The following is an 8626-nucleotide window of genomic DNA, read 5'->3' as shown; positions in this document are numbered from 1 at the left end:
TGTATCGAGGCTGGCGTGCACTGTTTTGGGTTCCGCTCCTCCTCGCCCAGGGCCAGAGGCGTCCGTGTGCAGTGTGCGCTATAAATGTCCTCATTCACCCACTGACGCACAGCTCTTTTTCTCACACCCTCTCGCCGGGAATGTGTGCAATCGGTGAGGGCGGGAGCGGTGACGGGGCCTGTGCTCACGCTGGGGCGGGAAGAGCGGCCCCTCCCTGGCCGGGACAGCCCAGTTCCTTAAATCCGCCGGTGCCTCCTTCTGCGAGCAGAACCGGAACCTACCAGTGCCCAGGAGCAGCGCCAGCGTGAAGCGGAGCACCCCCCACCAGAGACGGTAAGAGCGCACACCCGGAGGACACCCCTGTCTCACTGGACCTCGGCCCCGTGATCTGATGCCCACATGGGCCATGCGTGGTCCGTTTGCCACTCCACACTCGAGATTCTCACACATAGTGAACGCTCTCGATGGTGGTGCGCACAACCGGTCCACACTAGAGTCTCAACAAGCATTTACAATGCAATGGTCTCGGCATTGGTAAAGTTAGAGCTATTGGCATTGCTCATGACATTATTTTTGTTTATGTTTTTGTTTTTAAAACATTTAAAGAAACGTAGATGGATGGGTGGGTGGGTGAAAGGAAGGATGGCTAAGTGAAAGGGTCGATGGAGAGAGAAAGGGAGGATGGATGACTGAAAGCGTGGATGGGTGGAAGGATGAGTGACTGGGTGGATGGATGAGTAAGTGAAAGGATGGGTGAAATGGTAAATGGCTGGATGGATGAGTGAATGGATGGGTAGAAGAGTGGATGGATGAGTGTACAGATGGATAGGATGAAAGGAAGGATGGATGATGGATGAGTGAAAGGATGGCTAAAGGGATGGGTGAGTGAAATGATAGATGGAAGGATACATGATGGATAGGTTTGCAAGTGGTTGAATATGTTTGGATATGGCTGGGCTTACTTATATACTATTGTGTGACCTCCTCTGATGTGTCTGTAAAACGTACCTATTGTCCTGAAGTTTTGTCCTGAATTTTGACCTCTTGTCCTGAATTTGTGTCCTGAATTTTGACCCTTAGTCCTGAATTTTAACACTCACAGTCCTGAATTTGCACCAACGCCAGTTGGTCAACCTACTGTGCAAAGAGTAAGGAGAACAATTAAGGAGTACAATGGACGAATGCCATCGACAGAAGTAGGTAGATAGGTGGCCAAAATACCTCTTGGATAAGATCATAGTGCAACGCAGGCTTTGTCACCTAACGATTTACCATGTAAATTGCTAAATAGGGGTGAAGGACCATGAGAGTATGGAGTTCTGTATTAGAAACTCTTAATGTGGTAAACCGTATGCTCTGAATAGATTGAGGGTGAAGGGTTCTAAATCCGATGAGTGTGTATCCCAAAACGTAGAGCATTCTAAGAATATCATACAAGTATCCCATTTCCATGCAATCTTACCGGCAGCTTTGGGCTGACCTCTCCCTTGCAACAATGGCAGAAAAAGCGGTGCTGAGACACCGTCACCCCAGCCGCTGCAGCCGCCTCCGCCATGTTCTCCCTCCTGCGAGCCGACCACCTAAGATTGGTGTCCCTGCGTGACGTCACAACTCGGAAGAAAACCTTACCGGGCTGGGACAGACCGCGGCTCTGCCTGACTGTGTGACGTCAGAACATCGAAACGATAGAGGGAAGGGAAGGGATGGGATGGAACATAACTGTCTCAGTTCTCTATGGTCGTATTCGAGGAAGCGCCACACAGAAATATTTCCTAGTCTACAATGCGCATGGGCAGAGCACTGTCCCAGCGCTGGCCATATTAAGATCAGGCTAAAGATCACGCCTCAATGATGTACTCCATGATAACAGCTTTCATTTTCCACTATCTTTCTGCACAATAAGCATGACAAACAGCCCTGTCAACAATGGATTTTATAGACTCTTGCTACTCGAAAACGGATCCGAACTATTAGTTATTTAAACGACAGTAACAACTAATAATTTACATACACGGGATGAAATGTAGGTTTCATTACCTCATTCCCTTAATTTGTTTACTTATACAATAAAATGGGTTTCCGAGAAACACTTGTTTTTGTTTTAATTTTGAAGCATAATGTAATTTTATTTTCTAATATACGATATAGATATTGCATTTAAGCACGAGACTTCGGAACTTTAAAGATGGACGCTCTATTTGTCATCTACCAAACATCACAGCCGTATTTGAAGGCTGGTGTGATTCTAACAGTGGTTTAACTCTGCGTTCCAAGTCTCAGCATGGCGAGAGAGTGAACACAGAGTTCCACAATATCTTTCCTTGTTTGTTCTTGAAAAGAGCGAATTTTCTTCACCTGGTGAGAAGACCTCTTTCCCGAGTTTTCCGGAGTGGTATTCGTGTGGTAAACTGGAGTTAGTTTAAGTGTGAGTGCCTGGGAACAAGTGAAATCCTGCAATCGATGTTTTTTTACCAACTCATTTTAATGTGTGCTTCTAGCCAGGAAGGTTTTATTAGAAATCTATCATCCTGTTTAAAACAAGTAAAGAGGGCACTGGAAGACACCACCGCCTTTCTCCGAGGCCAAAAAGAAATGCCTCGGAGAAAGGCAGCACCATTTTCGGATTCGGGGGCGTGTTTGTCTTTTCTCTCCTCCAGCCATTGGCTGGAGGAGACAATGAGACTTTCTGTAAAAAACACGCCCCCCGATCCGAAAAGGACGGGGCATAATCGGAGTGACTGGACCTCTTCTCCAGTGGCTGGCCAGCATTTAAGAGGCCAGCCAATGGAGAACAGGAGAGAAGAGGGGCGGGTGCAAGCCCCTCTTCTCAATGTCATTAAATCTCGCGAGCGAGACTGCGCAAGCGCAGCCATCGCTAGCCGAGACCTAAAAACGAAGTTCTCGCAGGCGCTTCTCACAGATCGCTTTGAGTAGCCCCCTCGCGCGCATCAGTTCGCATGTGCAGACCATTGACTGTCAGACACCATCTTCACTACCTCGACTCTCACAACTGGCTTTTCAAGCATCCTTCTTCGTACGTGTCTCTTCGGATCCTCGCAGTTGCTGATTGGCAGACACAGAAGTGGTACCCATTTCATTCACAAACACACACAGTTCTTCCACATCACTTGTTGCTCACTCAATTCCCACTCTCGATTCTCGCACCTGAGTTCACACGCTCGACTGTTTATACCTGTCGATCTCACACCGTGGTGTAGATGGTTATTTGTTACACACTCACTTCACACCTGTCATTCTCACACCGTGGTACGGATGGTCATTTGTTACACACTCAGTTCACACCTGTCGATCTCACACCGTGGTTCGGATGGTCATTTGTTACACACTCTTCTCACACTGGAGCTTTGCAACCGAGTTCATGTTTCAGGTGGGCCTGCGCAGTGTGTTCTGTGAAGGGACGGGTTCTGCTCGAGGTGCGCCTAGAAGTGAAGGATTCTGCTCGGCCGCTTGAACGGCGCTGTTTGAGAAGTGCTTGTGAAGTGCAGTCCTGCGGGTTTGCAGCGGATTGCTGTCATTCAACAAGTGCCTCTGGGGGGCGCTCTGGCACAGAGGAGCTTGTGGTGGCCTCCAGCTGGCGCTGGTGACCTCAAAGAGGAGTCTCTGCGGTCACTGGTTCCGTGGTAGCACTAGGAACGCGAGGTTTGAGACGGGCCTGTGGAGTGAATCTTCTGTTCCAAGGGGATGTGTAGCTCGTCAAAAAGTAAAGGTGGGCGAGCCAACCGTTTACCAGGGAGCCATGCCAGAGCCGAGACTATTGCAAATTCTGGTTTAAAGAGCCCAAGTACGAGCCGAGTCCTGAGAATATTTAGGTCTAGATCATGTTAAACTATGGTAAAGTGTCTTCAAAATTAAAAAAAAAAGCCTATTTATTTCACAAGCCGAAGTATTTTATCTTAGTACATCACATTATGTGAGAAATATTTTTTAAAGTTGGGTGTTTTTAAACATGAACTGAGAAACATTCCTGTGCCCCCCCCCCCCCGATGACAATGAACTAAGAGGCAAGTCAGGGCTCATGTGTACTATAAATGCAGGGCCACTGGAATTATGCGATTGTTCAGTTGCTGTGCTTTTTTACTAAGTATAGATTTGCCCAATTCCCATATATTCCATAATCAACTGCATAATCTACAGATTTTAACCCCAAAAATATTTCCTGCTCAAATAGTTCAACAGTTACTAAAAACGCAGTGACACGTGTTGCTGCGTAGTGAATGGAGGGTCCCTTCCAAAGGTTGACTCCTCACCTTTCTGTTGCTAATTGCTATATGTGGGTGTTAAACTAGAACTAATGAGGTGGCCAGATAGTGTTAACAAGTTCAAAAATGGGAAAATGCTGAAGTAATACTATCACAAAATGTGTCATATTATGCCACATAATTTGCCTTTTCTTGCTGCATAATTTACTCAACCCTGCCACATAATTGGCTCGTCCCTGCTGCATAATTCCAGTGGATGCTTGTTTCCAGTCCAGGGAGGACCTAGCTTGGCAGTTGGGCTGGACTGTTCCCATGAGGCACAGGGTCAAGACTCATTTGCATATGTCCAGGTCTAAACGGGGTGGCATAGTGAGCAAAAGAATGATGGATTTAACTCAAATCTCTTGACTGGGAAGTTAATGTTTTGATTTGCTCTGCATTCGGTCCATCAATTGTGTGTCTTTTGCTACCTCGACCTAAGTGCTTCGGGTATGCCCGGACTTGGGTCCCGGGCTCACTGTGTCACTGGATTCTAGCTATCCTGCCTGATGAGGGGTGAAACCCTGAAACCGGTCCTAGGATGCTTGTTTGTGTTCCAGGGAGGACCTGGTTTGGCAGTTTGGGCTGTTCCCATGAAGCACAGGGTCAAGACTGATTTGCATATGGCCAGGTCTGAACTGGGGTGGCATGGTGAGCAAAAGAATAATGGATTTAACCCAGATCTCTTGACTGGGGAGTTAATGTTTTGATTTGCTCTGCATTCCGTCCATCTTCGAGTATGCCCAGACTTGGGTCCTGGGCTCACTGTGTCACTGAATTCAAGCTATCCTGCCTGATGAGGGGTGGAACCCCGCAACTGGTCCTAGGATGCTTGTTTCTGGTCCAGGGAGGACCTGGCTTGGCAGTTCGGGCTGGACTGTTCCCATGAGACACGGGGTCAAGACTGATTTGCATATGTGCAGGTGTAAACTGGGGTGGCATGATGAGCAAAATAATGATGGGTTTAACTCAGATCTCTTGACTGGGGGAGAATGTTTTGATTTGCTCTTCCGTCCATCAATTGTGTGTCTTTTGCTACCTCGCCCCAAGTCCCGGGCTCACTGTGTCACTGAATTCAAGCTATCCTGCCTGATGAGGGGTGGAACCCCGAAACCGGTCCTAGGATGCTTGTTTCCGGTCCAGGGAGGACCTGGCTTGGCAGTTCGGGCTGGACTGTTCCCATGAGACACGGGGTCAAGACTGATTTGCATATGGCCAGGTCTGAACTGGGGTGGCATGGTGAGCAAAAGAATAATGGATTTAACCCAGATCTCTTGACTGGGGAGTTAATGTTTTGATTTGCTCTGCATTCCGTCCATCTTCGAGTATGCCCAGACTTGGGTCCTGGGCTCACTGTGTCACTGAATTCAAGCTATCCTGCCTGATGAGGGGTGGAACCCCGAAACCGGTCCTAAGATGCTTGTTTCCGGTCCAGGGAGGACCTGGCTTGGCAGTTCGGGCTGGACTGTTCCCATGAGACACGGGGTCAAGACTGATTTGCATATGTCCAGGTGTAAACTGGGGTGGCGTGGTGAGCAAAAGAATGATGGGTTTAACCAGATCTCTTGACTGGGGGTGAATGGTTTGATTTGCTCTTCCGTCCATCAATTGTGTGTCTTTTGCATAATTCCAGTGGGCCTGCCTAGATGTGGCCTAGGTTATTATCTCAGGTGTAATATTATACAGCGCACTTCCCGGACACTATGTGATAGTGCTCTGTGTGTGATAATGGACAAAAAGGAGTCTCGTGAAATTAAGGATTCGCCTAGGATTACACGGTTTGGTCAAGCAAGGATGCCGGGATTGATCCCAGATGTTTCGGGTTCCTCACTGTGTAATTAAGTCACTAGATTGGTATCTTTTCTGGACATCAAAGGTTAATGCTTTGTCCAGAGCTCTCGGAGGGTGAGATGCGTCCACAGGATACTGTCACAATCTGCATTTTAATGCTGTCACTTTACCCAGCAGAGCTTTGTTCAATGACATAAGAGCGCTTCACTACGAACACAGACCACCTCACCCTTTTTTTTCGGTACAGGGAGATTTGCCTGGATTCATAGGATGCTCAGCCCATGACAGGACTGGAATCTGTTCTCCCTGTTACATGGCTCGGAGCTGTGGCTTTTGCCCACGTCACCTATACCGACAGCTCGGCTCGTTTTGGGCTCGAGGTTCCAATAGGACCTCCTGCTGAGCCAGGGCTAGCTGTCAGGCTCGAGCCTGGCTGGAGCTTTCAGCGGCTCGTCCACTTCTACAACAAAGTGATGGCACGTGACAGCCTCGAGAATCTCTGGGTCGTACTTTGCAAAAAAAAAAAAAAGATGACACATTTTATTAGAATACGCCTTCAAACCCTAAACTGTCCCGGCGTGCCCCGGAAGTATGCCGCAGAACACCGAGAGCGTTGTCGGGCAGCACCCCTCCCTCCCCCTTGCTGGTGGCTGCGCAAGAGAACACAATGCGTCAGGGATGCTGCTGTTACTATGCGGACCAGTGCCGATCTGTGTATCTTTGTATACAGATTAGGCGGAAGTGAGAGATGCGGTGCCTGAATTTGGAGCTGCGACCTTGTCTCCTGGGGTGATGCATGTGAGAATCACCCACTCACACTGCAGGAAACGGGGTTCTGACACAAACAGTGAGGTGTCTCTACTGAAAGACAAGAGAGCTGGATCTGAGGCAGTCTTGCGTGACTGTGACGCTTGAAATGCCTCGCTAGGACAACATGGCATGCCAGTGCTTTGGAAAGGCCTCAAGAGCAGGAGGGAGTCAGTCCCCCCCATCCAGGCATTCCCGGCTGCCCCTGTGCTGTGGGGCGCTGCGGTGCTGTTCTAACATTAGCTCCCTGGCAGCACTACGGTCTCTTTCATGTGGGCCCGTGGCTCTCTGGGAGCCTCCCTCTGTGTCTCTGTGTCTGCTCTGCCCATTGACCCCCTTGACTCTCCGTAGGCCCGGGGTGGGCCGCTTCCTGTCACACCCCGTCTAGGGTGACTGCCAAGTCCAACTCCTCTGGCAGGCAGGACCAGGAATCCTTATCTCGAGGCCTCCGAAGAAATGTTCGTTTCTTGGTACTATGTGAGGATAATTGTGTTCGTGCCCCTCCCCGAGCCCCCACCACCTCCAAAAACACCACAGCCTCTCCTCCGCCCACTCCGCCACCACAGGCGGAGTCCAGAAGGAGACCTCAAGGGAGTTCAGATTTCTGAAGCAAGCTGTCCGTACCAGGCCTCGGTAGAGCTGGACGTGGACATGATGCCTCGGGGTGCGTGTGTACCCCACGGCTGGTCTGGACCTCCAGGGGCGCCTGTGGCAGACCGTGTGGTTATTTAGATTTGTTGATAATATCTGGATCGTGGAGAGGAGTGGCACAGCGGCCAGGGCAGCTGACTTCGGAGCACAGGGCTCACGGTTCGACTCCCGGCGGCATCTCAGCACCATGTGACTCTGGGCAATAGCTCACTTAATTTCTACAACGGTCGCCAGCGCCTTGAGACCCGTAAGGGTGAGTAGTTCTCGCTTTTCAAATACGGATTTAGATTAGATCGTGAGTTTGCTCCCCTCTCTTTCAACCAGAGATTGAAAATACACACATGTGCATAACTTCAAAGTTCTCACTGGGGCCTCGAGTAGGTTTACGCGCTCCTCCAAGATACACACGGAATGCTGTGTCAGCGACTCTGTTTTCACAAGCCTTGTGACCTGAGGGCAACTAATCCTGCTGAAAAGTATTACTAAATCAACAGAATTGTTTATTTACTTTTCTGTGGCGTAAAAAGGGAAGCATTTGTATGTGGAGGAACTGAAAGAAGTGGAAAGGCACATTCTAACTTGTTAAGTAAATACCAAAAAACGGCGAATATTTGACTTCCATTGTTTTCGAATGTGTCTCAGGTAGGAATTTAACACGTTCAGAGACGTGTTTTTCCTCCACACCCTTTAGTGTGACCTCATATGCTGTCTCTTTCTCCACCTCCTCGCGCTCATCTGGTCAGCTTCCTTCGTTTTCTGATGCCTGCATTCACCTCTTCCTTTATTTAGCTCTCTCTTTACTCGCACACAGACTCTCTCTCTTTGCTCTCTCTCTCTCGCTTGCTCCTGCCTCTCACACGCCCTCACCTGGCACCCCTTTCTATGTGCCCTTCAGAGCCCACGTGCTGCTGCCACATTCTGGGGTTTCTTGGAAGGCAGTGCCGGGCGCTCCGCTGCTCTGTGGTACCCTATGGAGGTCTCGCTGCCTGCCTCAGTGACGTAGTGCCAGACTGACCTGCATAGACCGCAGGCGCCTCGTGCCACCGCTCGCCACACCTCATGTACGCACCTCTATGGATACCCCCCTTACACACATTAGAGTCCCACAACCCAAAATA

General features: G+C 49.4%; 1 protein-coding gene across 2 annotated transcripts in view; it reads left to right on the top strand.

Annotated features, from left to right (window-relative positions):
• Positions 1-221: 221 nt before the first annotated feature.
• TGM1 (transglutaminase 1) overlaps positions 222-8626 on the top strand; it is an 88086-nt gene continuing 79681 nt past the window's right edge. The window contains exon 1 of one of the 2 annotated variants that reach the window (XM_085614010.1): positions 222-333. The gene's annotated coding sequence lies outside the window, so the exon portion shown is untranslated. Of the gene's footprint in view, positions 334-7455; positions 7762-8626 lie in introns of those variants that run through there. The other variant, XM_085614019.1, reaches the window with a different exon arrangement.

The sequence above is a fragment of the Triturus cristatus genome, chromosome 1_1, assembly GCF_964204655.1.
Source record: "Triturus cristatus chromosome 1_1, aTriCri1.1, whole genome shotgun sequence".
In the NCBI taxonomy this organism is placed as follows: Eukaryota; Metazoa; Chordata; class Amphibia; order Caudata; family Salamandridae; genus Triturus; species Triturus cristatus.
The sequence above is the reverse complement of the archived record's forward strand: the minus strand, read 5'-3'. Positions and strand labels throughout refer to the sequence as shown.